The following is a 20,488-nucleotide window of genomic DNA, read 5'->3' on the forward strand; positions in this document are numbered from 1 at the left end:
TTTCACAATACCTGACAACCATTTAATTTCTGAGCTTTCGTGGCTCAATGGTTAGCGCGTTCGGCTGTTAACCAATAGTTTGGTGGTTCGAGCCCACCCGGGAGCGGTGTTGTGAGGTCTCAGATGTAACGAAAAAAAGTAAGAGTTTTTACACAAAACCTGACGAACATTTAATTTATGGGCTTCCGTGGCGCAATGGTTAGCGCGTTCAGCTGTTAACCGAAAGGTTGGTGGTTCGAGACCACCCGGGAGAGGTGTTGTGGGGTCTCAGATGTAGCGTAAAAAGTCAAATCTTTTCCACAATACGTGACAACCATTTAATTTCTGAGCTTCCGTGGCTCAATGGTTTGCGCGTTCGGCTGTTAACCAATAGGTTGGTGGTTCGAGACCACCCGGAAGCGGTGTTGTGGGGTCTCAAATGTAACGTAAAAAGCGAAAGTTTTTCCACAATACCTTACGACCATTTAATTTTTGGGCTTCCGTGGCACAATGGTTAGCGCGTTCGGCTGTTAATCGAAAGGTTGGTGGTTCGAGCCCATCCGAGAGCGGTGTTGTGAGGTCTCAGATGTGACGTAAAAAGCCAAAGTTTTTCCACATTACCTGCCGACCATTTAATTTTTGGGCTTCCGTGGCGCAATGGTTAGCACGTTCGGCTGTTAACCGAAAGGTTGGTGGTTCGAGCCCACCCAAGAGAGGTGTTGTGGGGTCTCAGATGTAGCATGAAAAGTCATAACGTTTTCACAATACCTGACAACCATTTAATTTCTGAGCTTTCGTGGCTCAATGGTTAGCGCGTTCGGCTGTTAACCAATAGGTTGGTGGTTCGAGCCCACCCGGGAGCGGTGTTGTGAGGTCTCAGATGTAACGAAAAAAAGTAAGAGTTTTTCCACAAATTCTGACGAACATTTAATTATTGGGCTTCCGTGGCGCAATGGTTAGCGCGTTCAGCTGTTAACCGAAAGATTGGTCGTTCGAGCCCACCCTAGAGAGGTGTTGTGGGGTCTCAGATGTAGCGTGAAAAGTCATAACGTTTTAACAATACCTGACAACCATTTAATTTCTGAGCTTTCGTGGCTCAATGGTTAGCGCGTTCGGCTGTTAACCAACAGGTTGGTGGTTCGAGCCCACCCGGGAGAGGTGTTGTGGGGTCTCAGATGTAGCGTAAAAAAGTAAGAGTTTTTACACAAACCCTGACGAACATTTAATTTATGGGCTTCCGTGGCGCAATGGTTAGCGCGTTCAGCTGTTAACCGAAAGGTTGGTGGTTCGAGACCACCCGGGAGAGGTGTTGTGGGGTCTCAGATGTAGCGTAAAAAGTCAAATCTTTTCCACAATACGTGACAACCATTTAATTTCTGAGCTTCCGTGGCTCAATGGTTTGCGCGTTCGGCTGTTAACCAATAGGTTGGTGGTTCGAGACCACCCGGAAGCGGTGTTGTGGGGTCTCAAATGTAACGTAAAAAGCGAAAGTTTTTGCACAATACCTTACGACCATTTAATTTTTGGGCTTCCGTGGCACAATGGTTAGCGCGTTCGGCTGTTAATCGAAAGGTTGGTGGTTCGAGCCCATCCGAGAGCGGTGTTGTGAGGTCTCAGATGTGACGTAAAAAGCCAAAGTTTTTCCACATTACCTGCCGACCATTTAATTTTTGGGCTTCCGTGGCGCAATGGTTAGCACGTTCGGCTGTTAACCGAAAGGTTGGTGGTACGAGCCCACCCAAGAGAGGTGTTGTGGGGTCTCAGATGTAGCATGAAAAGTCATAACGTTTTCACAATACCTGACAACCATTTAATTTCTGAGCTTTCGTGGCTCAATGGTTAGCGCGTTCGGCTGTTAACCAATAGGTTGGTGGTTCGAGCCCACCCGGGAGCGGTGTTGTGAGGTCTCAGATGTAACGAAAAAAAGTAAGAGTTTTTACACAAAACCTGACGAACATTTAATTTATGGGCTTCCGTGGCGCAATGGTTAGCGCGTTCAGCTGTTAACCGAAAGGTTGGTGGTTCGAGACCACCCGGGAGAGGTGTTGTGGGGTCTCAGATGTAGCGTAAAAAGTCAAAACTTTTCCACAATACTTGACAACCATTTAATTTCTGAGCTTCCGTGGCTCAATGGTTTGCGCGTTCGGCTGTTAACCAATAGGTTGGTGGTTCAAGCCCATCCGGGAGCGGTGTTTGTTACGTCTCAGATGTGAAGTAAAAAGTCAAGGTTTTTGCACAATACCTGACGACCATTTAATTTTTGGGCCTTCGTGGGGCAATGGTTAGCGCGCTCAGCCGTTATTCACAAGGTTGGTGGTTCGAGCCCACCCGAGGGCGGTGTTGTGAGGTCTCAGATGTAACGAAAAAAGTAAGAGTTTTTCCACAAATTCTGACGAACATTTAATTATTGGGCTTCCGTGGCGCAATGGTTAGCGCGTTCAGCTGTTAACCGAAAGATTGGTCGTTCGAGCCCACCCTAGAGAGGTGTTGTGGGGTCTCAGATGTAGCGTGAAAAGTCATAACGTTTTCACAATACCTGACAACCATTTAATTTCTGAGCTTTCGTGGCTCAATGGTTAGCGCGTTCGGCTGTTAACCAATAGGTTGGTGGTTCGAGCCCACCCGGGAGCCGTGTTGTGAGGTCTCAGATGTAACGAAAAAAAGTAAGAGTTTTTACACAAAACCTGACGAACATTTAATTTATGGGCTTCCGTGGCGCAATGGTTAGCGCGTTCAGCTGTTAACCGAAAGGTTGGTGGTTCGAGACCACCCGGGAGAGGTGTTGTGGGGTCTCAGATGTAGCGTAAAAAGTCAAAACTTTTCCACAATACGTGACAACCATTTAATTTCTGAGCTTCCGTGGCTCAATGGTTTGCGCGTTCGGCTGTTAACCAATAGGTTGGTGGTTCGAGACCACCCGGAAGCGGTGTTGTGGGGTCTCAAATGTAACGTAAAAAGCGAAAGTTTTTCCACAATACCTTACGAACATTTAATTTTTGGGCTTCCGTGGCACAATGGTTAGCGCGTTCGGCTGTTAATCGAAAGGTTGGTGGTTCGAGCCCATCCGAGAGCGGTGTTGTGAGGTCTCAGATGTGACGTAAAAAGCCAAAGTTTTTCCACATTACCTGCCGACCATTTAATTTTTGGGCTTCCGTGGCGCAATGGTTAGCACGTTCGGCTGTTAACCGAAAGGTTGGTGGTTCGAGCCCACCCAAGAGAGGTGTTGTGGGGTCTCAGATGTAGCATGAAAAGTCATAACGTTTTCACAATACCTGACAACCATTTAATTTCTGAGCTTTCGTGGCTCAATGGTTAGCGCGTTCGGCTGTTAACCAATAGGTTGGTGGTTCGAGCCCACCCGGGAGCGGTGTTGTGAGGTCTCAGATGTAACGAAAAAAAGTAAGAGTTTTTCCACAAATTCTGACGAACATTTAATTATTGGGCTTCCGTGGCGCAATGGTTAGCGCGTTCAGCTGTTAACCGAAAGATTGGTCGTTCGAGCCCACCCTAGAGAGGTGTTGTGGGGTCTCAGATGTAGCGTGAAAAGTCATAACGTTTTAACAATACCTGACAACCATTTAATTTCTGAGCTTTCGTGGCTCAATGGTTAGCGCGTTCGGCTGTTAACCAACAGGTTGGTGGTTCGAGCCCACCCGGGAGAGGTGTTGTGGGGTCTCAGATGTAGCGTAAAAAAGTAAGAGTTTTTACACAAACCCTGACGAACATTTAATTTATGGGCTTCCGTGGCGCAATGGTTAGCGCGTTCAGCTGTTAACCGAAAGGTTGGTGGTTCGAGACCACCCGGGAGAGGTGTTGTGGGGTCTCAGATGTAGCGTAAAAAGTCAAATCTTTTCCACAATACGTGACAACCATTTAATTTCTGAGCTTCCGTGGCTCAATGGTTTGCGCGTTCGGCTGTTAACCAATAGGTTGGTGGTTCGAGACCACCCGGGAGAGGTGTTGTGGGGTCTCAAATGTAACGTAAAAAGCGAAAGTTTTTGCACAATACCTTACGACCATTTAATTTTTGGGCTTCCGTGGCACAATGGTTAGCGCGTTCGGCTGTTAATCGAAAGGTTGGTGGTTCGAGCCCATCCGAGAGCGGTGTTGTGAGGTCTCAGATGTGACGTAAAAAGCCAAAGTTTTTCCACATTACCTGCCGACCATTTAATTTTTGGGCTTCCGTGGCGCAATGGTTAGCACGTTCGGCTGTTAACCGAAAGGTTGGTGGTACGAGCCCACCCAAGAGAGGTGTTGTGGGGTCTCAGATGTAGCATGAAAAGTCATAACGTTTTCACAATACCTGACAACCATTTAATTTCTGAGCTTTCGTGGCTCAATGGTTAGCGCGTTCGGCTGTTAACCAATAGGTTGGTGGTTCGAGCCCACCCGGGAGCGGTGTTGTGAGGTCTCAGATGTAACGAAAAAAAGTAAGAGTTTTTACACAAAACCTGACGAACATTTAATTTATGGGCTTCCGTGGCGCAATGGTTAGCGCGTTCAGCTGTTAACCGAAAGGTTGGTGGTTCGAGACCACCCGGGAGAGGTGTTGTGGGGTCTCAGATGTAGCGTAAAAAGTCAAAACTTTTCCACAATACTTGACAACCATTTAATTTCTGAGCTTCCGTGGCTCAATGGTTTGCGCGTTCGGCTGTTAACCAATAGGTTGGTGGTTCAAGCCCATCCGGGAGCGGTGTTTGTTACGTCTCAGATGTGAAGTAAAAAGTCAAGGTTTTTGCACAATACCTGACGACCATTTAATTTTTGGGCCTTCGTGGGGCAATGGTTAGCGCGCTCAGCCGTTATTCACAAGGTTGGTGGTTCGAGCCCACCCGAGGGCGGTGTTGTGAGGTCTCAGATGTAACGAAAAAAGTAAGAGTTTTTCCACAAATTCTGACGAACATTTAATTATTGGGCTTCCGTGGCGCAATGGTTAGCGCGTTCAGCTGTTAACCGAAAGATTGGTCGTTCGAGCCCACCCTAGAGAGGTGTTGTGGGGTCTCAGATGTAGCGTGAAAAGTCATAACGTTTTCACAATACCTGACAACCATTTAATTTCTGAGCTTTCGTGGCTCAATGGTTAGCGCGTTCGGCTGTTAACCAATAGGTTGGTGGTTCGAGCCCACCCGGGAGCCGTGTTGTGAGGTCTCAGATGTAACGAAAAAAAGTAAGAGTTTTTACACAAAACCTGACGAACATTTAATTTATGGGCTTCCGTGGCGCAATGGTTAGCGCGTTCAGCTGTTAACCGAAAGGTTGGTGGTTCGAGACCACCCGGGAGAGGTGTTGTGGGGTCTCAGATGTAGCGTAAAAAGTCAAAACTTTTCCACAATACGTGACAACCATTTAATTTCTGAGCTTCCGTGGCTCAATGGTTTGCGCGTTCGGCTGTTAACCAATAGGTTGGTGGTTCGAGACCACCCGGAAGCGGTGTTGTGGGGTCTCAAATGTAACGTAAAAAGCGAAAGTTTTTCCACAATACCTTACGAACATTTAATTTTTGGGCTTCCGTGGCACAATGGTTAGCGCGTTCGGCTGTTAATCGAAAGGTTGGTGGTTCGAGCCCATCCGAGAGCGGTGTTGTGAGGTCTCAGATGTGACGTAAAAAGCCAAAGTTTTTCCACATTACCTGCCGACCATTTAATTTTTGGGCTTCCGTGGCGCAATGGTTAGCACGTTCGGCTGTTAACCGAAAGGTTGGTGGTTCGAGCCCACCCAAGAGAGGTGTTGTGGGGTCTCAGATGTAGCGTAAAAAGTCAAAACGTTTCCACAATACGTGACAACCATTTAATTTCTGAGCTTTCTCGGCTCATTGTTTAGCGCGTTCGCCTGTTAACCAATAGGTTGGTGGTTCGAGCCCACCCGGGAGCGGTGTTGTGGGATCTCAAATGTAACGTACAAAGCCAAAGTTATTCCACAATACCTGACAACCATTTAATTTCTGAGCTTTCGTGGCTCAATGGTTAGCGCGTTCGGCTGTTAACCAATAGGTTGGTGGTTCGAGCCCACCCGGAAGCGGTGTTGTGAGGTCTCAGATGTAACAAAAAAAGTAAGAGTTTTTACACAAAACCAGACGAACATTTAATTTTTGGGCTTCCGTGGCGCAATGGTTAGCGCGTTCAGCTGTTAACCGAAAGGTTGGTGGTTCGAGACCACCCTGGAGAGGTGTTGTGGGGTCTCAGATGTAGCATAAAAAGTCAAAACTTTTCCACAATACGTGACAACCATTTAATTTCTGAGCTTTCGTGGCTCAATGTTTAGCGCGTTCGGCTGTTAACCAATAGGTTGGTGGTTCGAGCCCACCCGGGAGCGGTGTTGTGAGGTCTCAGATGTAACGAAAAAAAGTAAGAGTTTTTACACAAAACCTGACGAACATTTAATTTCTGAGCTTCCGTGGCTCAATGTTTTGCGCGTTCGGCTGTTAACCAATAGGTTGGTGGTTCGAGACCACCCGGAAGCGGTGTTGTGGGGTCTCAATTGTAACGTAAAAAGCGAAAGTTTTTCCACAATACCTGACGACCATTTAATTTTTGGGCTTCCGTGGCGCAATGGTTAGCGCGTTCGGCTGTTAATCGAAAGGTTGGTGGTTCGAGCCCATCCGGGAGCGGTGTTGTGGGGTCTCAGATGTAGCGTAAAAAGTCAAAACTTTTCCACAATACTTGACAACCATTTAATTTCTGAGTTTCCGTGGCTCAATGGTTTGCGCGTTCGGCTGTTAACCAATAGGTTGGTGGTTCGAGACCACCCGGAAGCGGTGTTGTGGGATCTCAAATGTAACGTATAAAGCCAAAGTTTTTCCACAATACCTGACGACCATATAATATTTGGACTTCCGTGGAGCAATGGTTAGCGCGTTCGGCTGTTAACCGAAAGGTTGGTGGTTCGAGCCCAACCAAGAGAGGTGTTGTGGGGTCTCAGATGTAACGAAAAAGTAAGAGTTTTTCCACAAAAATTCTGACGAACATTTAATTATTGGCCTTCCGTGGCGCAATGGTTAGCGCGGTCAGCTGTTAACCGAAAGATTGGTCGTTCGAGCCCACCCTAGAGAGGTGTTGTGGGGTCTCAGATGTAGCGTGAAAAGTCATAACTTTTTCACAATACCTGACAACCATTTAATTTCTGAGCTTCCGTGGCTAATGGTTAGCGCGTTCGGCTTTTAACCAATAGGTTGGTGGTTCGAGCCCACCCTTGAGCGGTGTTGTGAGGTCTCAGATGTAACGAAAAAAGTAAGAGTTTTTCCACAAATTCTGACGAACATTTAATTATTGGGCTTCCGTGGCGCAATGGTTAGCGCGTTCAGCTGTTAACCGAAAGGTTGGTGGTTCGAGCCCACCCGGGAGCGGTGTTGTGGGATCTCAAATGTAACGTACAAAGCGAAAGTTACCACAATACCTGACGATCATTAAATTTTTGGACTTCCGTGGAGCAATGGTTAGCGCGTTCGGCTGTTAACCGAAAGGTTGGTGGTTCGAGCCCACCCAAGAGAGGTGTTGTGGGATCTCAAATGTAACGTATAAAGCCAAAGTTTTTCCACAATACCTGACGACCATTTAATATTTGGACTTCCGTGGAGCAATGGTTAGCGCGTTCGGCTGTTAACCGAAAGGTTGGTGGTTCGAGCCCACCCAAGAGAGGTGTTGTGGGATCTCAAATGTAACGTATAAAGCCAAAGATTTTCCACAATACCTGACGACCATTTAATATTTGGACTTCCGTGGAGCAATGGTTAGCGCGTTCAGCTGTTAACCGAAAGGTTGGTGGTTCGAGACCCCCCGGGAGAGGTGTTGTGGGGTCTCAGATGTAGCGTAAAAAGTCAAAACTTTTCCACAATACGTGACAACCATTTAATTTCTGAGCTTCCGTGGCTCAATGGTTTGCGCGTTCGGGTGTTAACCAATAGGTTGGTGGTTCGAGACCACCCGGAAGCGGTGTTGTGGGGTCTCAAATGTAACGTAAAAAGCGAAAGTTTTTCCACAATACCTTACGACCATTTAATTTTTGGGCTTCCGTGGCGCAATGGTTAGCGCGTTCGGCTGTTAATCGAAAGGTTGGTGGTTCGAGCCCATCCGAGAGCGGTGTTGTGAGGTCTCAGATGTGACGTAAAAAGCCAAAGTTATTCCACAATACCTGACGACCATTTAATTTTTGGGCCTTCGTGGGGCAATGGTTAGCGCGCTCAGCTGTTATTCACAAGGTTGGTGGTTCGAGCCCACCCGAGGGCGGTGTTTTAAGGTCTCAGATGTAACGAAAAAAGTAAGAGTTTTTCCACAAATTCTGACGAATATTTAATTATTGGGCTTCCGTGGCGCAATGGTTAGCGCGTTCAGCTGTTAACCGAAAGATTGCTCGTTCGAGCCCACCCTAGAGAGGTGTTGTGGGGTCTCAGATGTAACGAAAAAAGTAAGAGTTTTTCCACAAATTCTGACGAACATTTAATTATTGGGCTTCCGTGGCGCAATGGTTAGCGCGTTCAGCTGTTAACCGAAAGGTTGGTGGTTCGAGCCCACCCGGAAGCGGTGTTGTGGGATCTCAAATGTAACGTATAAAGTCAAAGTTTTTCCACAATACCTGACGACCATTTAATATTTGGACTTCCTTGGAGCAATGGTTAGCGCGTTCAGCTGTTTACCGAAAGATTGGTCGTTCGAGCCCACCCTAGAGAGGTGTTGTGGGGTCTCAGATGTAGCGTGAAAAGTCATAACCTTTTCACAATACCTGACAACCATTTAATTTCTGAGCTTTCGTGGCTCAATGGTTAGCGCGTTCGGCTGTTAACCAATAGGTTGGTGGTTCGAGCCCACCCGGAAGCGGTGTTGTGAGGTCTCAGATGTAACGAAAAAAGTAAGAGTTTTTCCACAAATTCTGACGAACATTTAATTATTGGGCTTCCGTGGCGCAATGGTTAGCGCGGTCAGCTGTTAACCGAAAGATTGGTCGTTCGAGCTCACCCTAGAGAGGTGTTGTGGGGTCTCAGATGTAACGTACAAAGCGAAAGTTACCACAATACCTGACGATCATTTAATTTTTGGACTTCCGTGGAGCAATGGTTAGCGCGTTCGGCTGTTAACCGAAAGGTTGGTGGTTCGAGCCCACCCAAGAGAGGTGTTGTGGGATCTCAAATGTAACGTATAAAGCCAAAGTTTTTCCACAATACCTGACGACCATTTAATATTTGGACTTCCGTGGAGCAATGGTTAGCGCGTTCAGCTGTTAACCGAAAGGTTGGTGGTTCGAGACCACCTGGGAGAGGTGTTGTGGGGTCTCAGATGTAGCGTAAAAAGTCAAAACTTTTCCACAATACGTGACAACTATTTAATTTCTGAGCTTCCGTGGCTCAATGGTTTGCGCATTCGGCTGTTAATCGAAAGGTTGGTGACTATAAAATCACTAATATTAGAAAAAAATAATAAAACCTTTACTTTTTTATTTAATTTGTTTTTATAAAGCCACCTTTGGCATAACCAATTGTTAAATATTTTATAATATACCATGCCACTGTTCAATTTTAAGTGGATATAACATATATTCATTAAATCTTTTTTCATGAATCTTTAACACGAATTATTATAAGACACCATTGTTAAATCTATTTTTTATTTTTTGTTTGATTAAATTAAATTGTTAAATTAAATTAAGCAGATAGGCACGGGGCTTACAAGTCACAATGTGACTTAGCCCCGTAGCAAACTGTAATGTAATGAAAAGTAAAAAATAAACATTTTTGAATTTGAATTTTGAATTCGAGCCCATCCGAGAGCGGTGTTGTGAGGTCTCAGATGTGACGTAAAAAGCCAAAGTTATTCCACAATACCTGACGACCATTTAATTTTTGGGCCTTCGTGGGGCAATGGTTAGCGCGCTCAGCTGTTATTCACAAGGTTGGTGGTTCGAGCCCACCCGAGCGCGGTGTTGTAAGGTCTCAGATGTAACGAAAAAAGTAAGAGTTTTTCCACAAATTCTGACGAACATTTAATTATTGGGCTTCCGTGGCGCAATGGTTAGCGCGTTCAGCTGTTAACCGAAAGATTGGTCGTTCGAGCCCACCCTAGAGAGGTGTTGTGGGGTCTCAGATGTAGCGTGAAAAGTCATAATTTAATTTCTGAGCTTTCGTGGCTCAATGGTTAGCGCGTTCGGCTGTTAACCAATAGGTTGGTGGTTCGAGCCCACCCGGAAGCGGTGTTGTGAGGTTTCAGATGTAACGAAAAAAAGTAAGAGTTTTTACACAAAACCAGACGAACATTTAATTTTTGGGCTTCCGTGGCGCAATGGTTAGCGCGTTCGGCTGTTAACCAATAGGTTGGTGGTTCGAGCCCACCCGGAAGCGGTGTTGTGAGGTTTCAGATGTAACGAAAAAAAGTAAGAGTTTTTACACATAACCTGACGAACATTTAATTTCTGAGCTTCCGTGGCTCAATGTTTTGCGCGTTCGGCTGTTAACCAATAGGTTGGTGGTTCGAGACCACCCGGAAGCGGTGTTGTGGGGTCTCAATTGTAACGTAAAAAGCGAAAGTTTTTCCACAATACCTGACGACCATTTAATTTTTGGGCTTCCGTGGCGCAATGGTTAGCGCGTTCGGCTGTTAATCGAAAGGTTGGTGGTTCGAGCCCATCCGGGAGCGGTGTTGTGGGGTCTCAGATGTAGCGTAAAAAGTCAAAACTTTTCCACAATACTTGACAACCATTTAATTTCTGAGCTTCCGTGGCTCAATGGTTTGCGCGTTCGGCTGTTAACCAATAGGTTGGTGGTTCGAGACCACCCGGAAGCGGTGTTGTGGGATCTCAAATGTAACGTATAAAGCCAAAGTTTTTCCACAATACCTGACGACCATATAATATTTGGACTTCCGTGGAGCAATGGTTAGCGCGTTCGGCTGTTCACCGAAAGGTTGGTGGTTCGAGCCCACCCAAGAGAGGTGTTGTGGGATCTCAAATGTAACGTATAAAGCCAAAGTTTTTCCACAATACCTGACGACCATTTAATTTTTGGGCTTCGGTGGCGCAATGGTTAGCGCGTTCGGCTGTTAATCGAAAGGTTGGTGGTTCGAGCCCATCCGAGAGCGGTGTTGTGAGGTCTCAGATGTGACGTAAAAAGCCAAAGTTATTCCACAATACCTGACGACCATTTAATTTTTGGGCCTTCGTGGGGCAATGGTTAGCGCGTTCAGCTGTTATTCACAAGGTTGGTGGTTCGAGCCCACCCGAGGGCGGTGTTGTAAGGTCTCAGATGTAACGAAAAAAGTAAGAGTTTTTCCACAAATTCTGACGAACATTTAATTATTGGGCTTCCGTGGCGCAATGGTTAGCGCGTTCAGCTGTTAACCGAAAGATTGGTCGTTCGAGCCCACACTAGAGAGGTGTTGTGGGGTCTCAGATGTAGCGTGAAAAGTCATAACTTTTTCACAATACCTGACAACCATTTAATTTCTGAGCTTTCGTGGCTCAATGGTTAGCGCGTTCGGCTGTTAACCAATAGGTCGGTGGTTCGAGCCCACCCGGAAGCGGTGTTGTGAGGTTTCAGATGTAACGAAAAAAAGTAAGAGTTTTTACACAAAACCAGACGAACATTTAATTTTTGGGCTTCCGTGGCGCAATGGTTAGCGCGTTCGGCTGTTAACCAATAGGTTGGTGGTTCGAGCCCACCCGGAAGCGGTGTTGTGAGGTTTCAGATGTAACGAAAAAAAGTAAGAGTTTTTACACATAACCTGACGAACATTTAATTTCTGAGCTTCCGTGGCTCAATGTTTTGCGCGTTCGGCTGTTAACCAATAGGTTGGTGGTTCGAAACCACCCGGAAGCGGTGTTGTGGGGTCTCAATTGTAACGTAAAAAGCGAAAGTTTTTCCACAATACCTGACGACCATTTAATTTTTGGGCTTCCGTGGCGCAATGGTTAGCGCGTTCGGCTGTTAATCGAAAGGTTGGTGGTTCGAGCCCACCCGGGAGAGGTGTTGTGGGGTCTCAGATGTAGCGTAAAAAGTCAAAACTTTTCCACAATACTTGACAACCATTTAATTTCTGAGCTTCCGTGGCTCAATGGTTTGCGCGTTCGGCTGTTAACCAATAGGTTGGTGGTTCGAGACCACCCGGAAGCGGTGTTGTGGGATCTCAAATGTAACGTATAAAGCCAAAGTTTTTCCACAAATTCTGACGAACATTTAATTATTGGGCTTCCGTGGCGCAATGGTTAGCGCGGTCAGCTGTTAACCGAAAGATTGGTCGTTGGAGCCCACCCTTGAGAGGTGTTGTGGGGTCTCAGATGTAGCGTGAAAAGTCATAACTTTTTCACAATACCTGACAACCATTTAATTTCTGAGCTTCCGTGGCTAATGGTTAGCGCGTTCGGCTTTTAACCAATAGGTTGGTGGTTCGATCCCACCCGTGAGCGGTGTTGTGAGGTCTCAGATGTAACGAAAAAAGTAAGAGTTTTTCCACAAATTCTGACGAACATTTAATTATTGGGCTTCCGTGGCGCAATGGTTAGCGCGTTCAGCTGTTAACCGAAAGGTTGGTGGTTCGAGCCCACCCGGGAGCGGTGTTGTGGGATCTCAAATGTAACGTACAAAGCGAAAGTTACCACAATACCTGACGATCATTTTATTTTTGGACTTCCGTGGAGCAATGGTTAGCGCGTTCAGCTGTTAACCGAAAGGTTGGTGGTTCGAGCCCACCCAAGAGAGGTGTTGTGGGATCTCAAATGTAACGTATAAAGCCAAAGTTTTTCCACAATACCTGACGACCATTTAATATTTGGACTTCCGTGGAGCAATGGTTAGCGCGTTCGGCTGTTCACCGAAAGGTTGGTGGTTCGAGCCCACCCAAGAGAGATGTTGTGGGATCTCAAATGTAACGTATAAAGCCAAAGTTTTTCCACAATACCTGACGACCATTTAATATTTGGACTTCCGTGGAGCAATGGTTAGCGCGTTCAGCTGTTAACCGAAAGGTTGGTAGTTCGAGACCACCCGGGAGAGGTGTTGTGGGGTCTCAGATGTAGCGTAAAAAGTCAAAACTTTTCCACAATACGTGACAACCATTTAAGTTCTGAGCTTCCGTGGCTCAATGGTTAGCGCGTTCGGCTGTTAACCAATAGGTCGGTGGTTCGAGCCCACCCGGAAGCGGTGTTGTGAGGTTTCAGATGTAACGAAAAAAAGTAAGAGTTTTTCCACAATACCTGACGACCATTTAATTTTTGGGCCTTCGTGGGGCAATGGTTAGCGCGTTCAGCTGTTATTCACAAGGTTGGTGGTTCGAGCCCACCCGAGGGCGGTGTTGTAAGGTCTCAGATGTAACGAAAAAAGTAAGAGTTTTTCCACAAATTCTGACGAACATTTAATTATTGGGCTTCCGTGGCGCAATGGTTAGCGCGTTCAGCTGTTAACCGAAAGATTGGTCGTTCGAGCCCACCCTAGAGAGGTGTTGTGGGGTCTCAGATGTAGCGTGAAAAGTCATAACTTTTTCACAATACCTGACAACCATTTAATTTCTGAGCTTTCGTGGCTCAATGGTTAGCGCGTTCGGCTGTTAACCAATAGGTCGGTGGTTCGAGCCCACCCGGAAGCGGTGTTGTGAGGTTTCAGATGTAACGAAAAAAAGTAAGAGTTTTTACACAAAACCAGACGAACATTTAATTTTTGGGCTTCCGTGGCGCAATGGTTAGCGCGTTCGGCTGTTAACCAATAGGTTGGTGGTTCGAGCCCACCCGGAAGCGGTGTTGTGAGGTTTCAGATGTAACGAAAAAAAGTAAGAGTTTTTACACATAACCTGACGAACATTTAAATTCTGAGCTTCCGTGGCTCAATGTTTTGCGCGTTCGGCTGTTAACCAATAGGTTGGTGGTTCGAGACCACCCGGAAGCGGTGTTGTGGGGTCTCAATTGTAACGTAAAAAGCGAAAGTTTTTCCACAATACCTGACGATCATTTTATTTTTGGACTTCCGTTAAGCAATGGTTAGCGCGTTCAGCTGTTAACCGAAAGGTTGGTGGTTCGAGCCCACCCAAGAGAGGTGTTGTGGGATCTCAAATGTAACGTATAAAGCCAAAGTTTTTCCACAATACCTGACGACCATTTAATATTTGGACTTCCGTGGAGCAATGGTTAGCGCGTTCGGCTGTTAATCGAAAGGTTGGTGGTTCGAGCCCACCCGGGAGAGGTGTTGTGGGGTCTCAGATGTAGCGTAAAAAGTCAAAACTTTTCCACAATACTTGACAACCATTTAATTTCTGAGCTTCCGTGGCTCAATGGTTTGCGCGTTCGGCTGTTAACCAATAGGTTGGTGGTTCGAGACCACCCGGAAGCGGTGTTGTGGGATCTCAAATGTAACGTATAAAGCCAAAGTTTTTCCACAATACCTGACGACCATATAATATTTGGACTTCCGTGGAGCAATGGTTAGCGCGTTCGGCTGTTAACCGAAAGGTTGGTGGTTCGAGCCCACCCAAGAGAGGTGTTGTGGGGTCTCAGATGTAACGAAAAAGTAAGAGTTTTTCACAATACCTGACAACCATTTAATTTCTGAGCTTCCGTGGCTAATGGTTAGCGCGTTCGGCTTTTAACCAATAGGTTGGTGGTTCGAGCCCACCAGTGAGCGGTGTTGTGAGGTCTCAGATGTAACGAAAAAAGTAAGAGTTTTTCCACAAATTCTGACGAACATTTAATTATTGGGCTTCCGTGGCGCAATGGTTAGCGCGTTCAGCTGTTAACCGAAAGGTTGGTGGTTCAAGCCCACCCGGGAGCGGTGTTGTGGGATCTCAAATGTAACGTACAAAGCGAAAGTTACCACAATACCTAACGATCATTTTATTTTTGGACTTCCGTTAAGCAATGGTTAGCGCGTTCAGCTGTTAACCGAAAGGTTGGTGGTTCGAGCCCACCCAAGAGAGGTGTTGTGGGATCTCAAATGTAACGTATAAAGCCAAAGTTTTTCCACAATACCTGACGACCATTTAATATTTGGACTTCCGTGGAGCAATGGTTAGTGCGTTCGGCTGTTCACCGAAAGGTTGGTGGTTCGAGCCCACCCAAGAGAGATGTTGTGGGATCTCAAATGTAACGTATAAAGCCAAAGTTTTTCCACAATACCTGACGACCATTTAATATTTGGACTTCCGTGGAGCAATGGTTAGCGCGTTCAGCTGTTAACCGAAAGGTTGGTGGTTCGAGACCACCCGGGAGAGGTGTTGTGGGGTCTCAGATGTAGCGTAAAAAGTCAAAACTTTTCCACAATACGTGGCAACCATTTAATTTCTGAGCTTCCGTGGCTCAATGGTTAGCGCGTTCGGCTATTAACCAATAGGTCGGTGGTTCGAGCCCACCCGGAAGCGGTGTTGTGAGGTTTCAGATGTAACGAAAAAAAGTAAGAGTTTTTACACAAAACCAGACGAACATTTAATTTTTGGGCTTCCGTGGCGCAATGGTTAGCGCGTTCGGCTGTTAACCAATAGGTTGGTGGTTCGAGCCCACCCGGAAGCGGTGTTGTGAGGTTTCAGATGTAACGAAAAAAAGTAAGAGTTTTTACACATAACCTGACGAACACTTAATTTCTGAGCTTCCGTGGCTCAATGTTTTGCGCGTTCGGCTGTTAACCAATAGGTTGGTGGTTCGAGACCACCCGGAAGCGGTGTTGTGGGGTCTCAATTGTAACGTAGAAAGCGAAAGTTTTTCCACAATACCTGACGACCATTTAATTTTTGGGCTTCCGTGGCGCAATGGTTAGCGCGTTCGGCTGTTAATCGAAAGGTTGGTGGTTCGAGCCCACCCGGGAGAGGTGTTGTGGGGTCTCAGATGTAGCGTAAAAAGTCAAAACTTTTCCACAATACTTGACAACCATTTAATTTCTGAGCTTCCGTGGCTCAATGGTTTGCGCGTTCGGCTGTTAACCAATAGGTTGGTGGTTCGAGACCACCCGGAAGCGGTGTTGTGGGATCTCAAATGTAACGTATAAAGCCAAAGTTTTTCCACAATACCTGACGACCATATAATATTTGGACTTCCGTGGAGCAATGGTTAGCGCGTTCGGCTGTTAACCGAAAGGTTGGTGGTTCGAGCCCACCCAAGAGAGGTGTTGTGGGGTCTCAGATGTAACGAAAAAAGTAAGAGTTTTTCACAATACCTGACAACCATTTAATTTCTGAGCTTCCGTGGCTAATGGTTAGCGCGTTCGGCTTTTAACCAATAGGTTGGTGGTTCGAGCCCACCAGTGAGCGGTGTTGTGAGGTCTCAGATGTAACGAAAAAAGTAAGAGTTTTTCCACAAATTCTGACGAACATTTAATTATTGGGCTTCCGTGGCGCAATGGTTAGCGCGTTCAGCTGTTAACCGAAAGGTTGGTGGTTCAAGCCCACCCGGGAGCGGTGTTGTGGGATCTCAAATGTAACGTACAAAGCGAAAGTTACCACAATACCTGACGATCATTTTATTTTTGGACTTCCGTTAAGCAATGGTTAGCGCGTTCAGCTGTTAACCGAAAGGTTGGTGGTTCGAGCCCACCCAAGAGAGGTGTTGTGGGATCTCAAATGTAACGTATAAAGCCAAAGTTTTTCCACAATACCTGACGACCATTTAATATTTGGACTTCCGTGGAGCAATGGTTAGCGCGTTCGGCTGTTCACCGAAAGGTTGGTGGTTCGAGCCCACCCAAGAGAGATGTTGTGGGATCTCAAATGTAACGTATAAAGCCAAAGTTTTTCCACAATACCTGACGACCATTTAATATTTGGACTTCCGTGGAGCAATGGTTAGCGCGTTCAGCTGTTAACCGAAAGGTTGGTGGTTCGAGACCACCCGGGAGAGGTGTTGTGGGGTCTCAGATGTAGCGTAAAAAGTCAAAACTTTTCCACAATACGTGGCAACCATTTAATTTCTGAGCTTCCGTGGCTCAATGGTTAGCGCGTTCGGCTATTAACCAATAGGTCGGTGGTTCGAGCCCACCCGGAAGCGGTGTTGTGAGGTTTCAGATGTAACGAAAAAAAGTAAGAGTTTTTACACAAAACCAGACGAACATTTAATTTTTGGGCTTCCGTGGCGCAATGGTTAGCGCGTTCGGCTGTTAACCAATAGGTTGGTGGTTCGAGCCCACCCGGAAGCGGTGTTGTGAGGTTTCAGATGTAACGAAAAAAAGTAAGAGTTTTTACACATAACCTGACGAACACTTAATTTCTGAGCTTCCGTGGCTCAATGTTTTGCGCGTTCGGCTGTTAACCAATAGGTTGGTGGTTCGAGACCACCCGGAAGCGGTGTTGTGGGGTCTCAATTGTAACGTAGAAAGCGAAAGTTTTTCCACAATACCTGACGACCATTTAATTTTTGGGCTTCCGTGGCGCAATGGTTAGCGCGTTCGGCTGTTAATCGAAAGGTTGGTGGTTCGAGCCCACCCGGGAGAGGTGTTGTGGGGTCTCAGATGTAGCGTAAAAAGTCAAAACTTTTCCACAATACTTGACAACCATTTAATTTCTGAGCTTCCGTGGCTCAATGTTTTGCGCGTTCGGCTGTTAACCAATAGGTTGGTGGTTCGAGACCACCCGGAAGCGGTGTTGTGGGGTCTCAATTGTAACGTAAAAAGCGAAAGTTTTTCCACAATACCTGACGACCATTTAATTTTTGGGCTTCCGTGGCGCAATGGTTTGCGCGTTCGGCTGTTAACCAATAGGTTGGTGGTTCGAGACCACCCGGAAGCGGTGTTGTGGGATCTCAAATGTAACGTATAAAGCCAAAGTTTTTCCACAATACCTGACGACCATATAATATTTGGACTTCCGTGGAGCAATGGTTAGCGCGTTCGGCTGTTAACCGAAAGGTTGGTGGTTCGAGCCCACCCAAGAGAGGTGTTGTGGGGTCTCAGATGTAACGAAAAAAGTAAGAGTTTTTCCACAAATTCTGACGAACATTTAATTATTGGGCTTCCGTGGCGCAATGGTTAGCGCGGTCAGCTGTTAACCGAAAGATTGGTCGTTCGAGCCCACCCTAGAGAGGTGTTGTGGGGTCTCAGATGTAGCGTGAAAAGTCATAACTTTTTCACAATACCTGACAACCATTTAATTTCTGAGCTTCCGTGGCTAATGGTTAGCGCGTTCGGCTTTTAACCAATAGGTTGGTGGTTCGAGCCCACCCGTGAGCGGTGTTGTGAGGTCTCAGATGTAACGAAAAAAGTAAGAGTTTTTCCACAAATTCTGACGAACATTTAATTTTTGGGCTTCCGTGGTGTAATGGTTAGCGCGTTCAGCTGCTATTCAAAGACTGGTGGTTTGAGCCCTCCCAGAAGCGGTGTTGTGACGTCTCAGATGTAACGTAAAATGCCAGAGTTTTTCCACAATAACTGACGAACGTTTAATTTTTGGGCTTCCGTGGCGCAATGGTTAGCGTGTTCAGCTGTTAATCGAAAGGTTGGTGGTACGAGCCCATCCGGGAGCGGTGTTGTGAGGTCTCAGATGTGACGTAAAAAGTCAAAGTTTTTCCACAATACCTGACGACCATATAAATTTTGGGCTTCCGTGGCGCAATGGTTAGCCCGTTCAGCTGTTATTCAAAAGGTTGGTGATTCGAGCCCACCCGGGAGCGGTGTTGTGTGGTCTCAGATGTGACGTAAAAATTCAAAGTTTTTCCACAATACCTGACGGCCATTTCATTTTTGGGCTTCCGTGGCGCAAAGGTTAGCGCGTTCGGCTGTTAACCGAAAGGTTGGTGGTTCGAGCCTATCCGGGAGCGGTGTTGTGAGGTCTCAGATGTGACGTAAAAAGTCAAGGTTTTTCCACAATACCTGACGACAATATTATTTTTGGGCTTCCGTGGCGCAGTGGTTAGCGTGCTCAGCTGTTATTCATAAGGTTGGTGGTTCGAGCCCACCCGGGAGCGGTGTTGTGAGGTCTCAGATGTGACGTAAAAAGTCAAGGTTTTTCCACAATACCTGACGACAATATTATTTTTGGGCTTCCGTGGCGCAATGGTTAGCGTGCTCAACTGTTATTCAAAAGGCTGGTGGTTCGAGCCCACCCGCGAGCGGTGTTGTGAGGTCTCAGATGTGACGTAAAAAGTCAAAGTTTTTCAACAATACATGACGATCATTTAATTTTTGGGCTTCCGTGGCGCATTGGTTAGCGCGTTCGGCTGTTAACCGAAAGGTTGGTGGTTCTAGCCCACCCGGGAACGGTGTTGTGGGATCTCAAATGTAACGTACAAAGCGAAAGTTACCACAATACCTGACGACCATTTAATTTTTGGGCTTCCGTGGCGCAATAGTTAGCAAGCTCAGCTGTTATTCAAAAGGTTGGTGGTTCGAGCCCACCCGAGAGCGGTGTTGTGAGGTCTCAGATATAACGAAAAAAGTAAGAGTTTTTCCACAATACCTGACGACCATTTAATTTTTGGGCTTCCGTGGCGCAATGGTTAGCGCGTTCAGCTGTTAACCGAAAGATTGGTCGTTCGAGCACACCCTAGAGAGGTGTTGTGGGGTCTCAGATGTAGCGTGAAAAGTCATAACTTTTTCACAATACCTGACAACCATTTAATTTCTGAGCTTTCGTGGCTCAATGGTTAGCGCGTTCGGCTGTTAACCAATAGGTTGGTGGTTCGAGCCCACCCGGGAGCGGTGTTGTGAGGTCTCAGATGTAACGAAAAAAAGTAAGAGTTTTTACACAAAACCTGACGAACATTTAATTTTTGGGCTTCCGTGGCGCAATGGTTAGCGCGTTCAGCTGTTAACCGAAAGGTTGGTGGTTCGAGACCACCCGGGAGAGGTGTTGTGGGATATCAGATGTAGCGTAAAAAGTCAAAACTTTTCCACAATACGTGACAACCATTTAATTTCTGAGCTTTCGTGGCTCAATGTTTAGCGCGTTCGGCTGTTAACCAATAGGTTGGTGGTTCGAGCCCACCCGGGAGCGGTGTTGAGGGATCTCAAATGTAACGTACAAAGCCAAAGTTTTTCCACAATACCTGACGACCATTTAATTTTTGGGCTTTCGTGGGGCAATGGTTAGCGCGCTCAGCTGTTATTCACAAGGTTGGTCGTTCGAGCACACCCGAGAGCGGTGTTGTGAGGTCTCAGATGCAACGAAAAAAGTAAGAGTTTTTCCACAAATTTTGACGAACATTTAATTATTGGGCTTCCGTGGCGCTATGGTTAGCGCGTTCAGCTGTTAACCGAAAGGTTGGTGGTTCTAGCCCACCCGGGAACGGTGTTGTGGGATCTCAAATGTAACGTACAAAGCGAAAGTTACCACAATACCTGACGATCATTTAATTTTTTGCTTCCGTGGCGCAATAGTTAGCGCGCTCAGCTGTTATTCAAAAGGTTGGTGGTTCGAGCCCACCCGAGAGCGGTGTTGTGGGATATCAGATGTAGCGTAAAAAGTCAAAACTTTTCCACAATACGTGACAACCATTTAATTTCTGAGCTTTCGTGGCTCAATGTTTAGCGCGTTCGGCTGTTAACCAATAGGTTGGTGGTTCGAGCCCACCCGGGAGCGGTGTTGAGGGATCTCAAATGTAACGTACAAAGCCAAAGTTTTTCCACAAT

General features: G+C 46.4%; 2 non-coding genes across 2 annotated transcripts; both read left to right on the forward strand.

Annotated features, from left to right (window-relative positions):
- The first annotated feature begins 15,226 nt into the window (after window positions 1-15,226).
- TRNAN-AUU (transfer RNA asparagine (anticodon AUU)) lies at window positions 15,227-15,299 on the forward strand. The gene has a single exon. It is a non-coding gene; the product is annotated as a tRNA-Asn (tRNA).
- A 1,542-nt stretch (window positions 15,300-16,841) lies between these two features.
- On the forward strand, window positions 16,842-16,914 carry TRNAN-AUU (transfer RNA asparagine (anticodon AUU)). The gene has a single exon. It is a non-coding gene; the product is annotated as a tRNA-Asn (tRNA).
- Window positions 16,915-20,488: the final 3,574 nt, after the last annotated feature.

This window comes from Phalangium opilio, unplaced genomic scaffold (assembly GCF_054372755.1).
Source record: "Phalangium opilio isolate 3A_F unplaced genomic scaffold, DU_Popi_V2 ptg001421l_1, whole genome shotgun sequence".
Classification (NCBI taxonomy): domain Eukaryota; kingdom Metazoa; phylum Arthropoda; class Arachnida; order Opiliones; family Phalangiidae; genus Phalangium; species Phalangium opilio.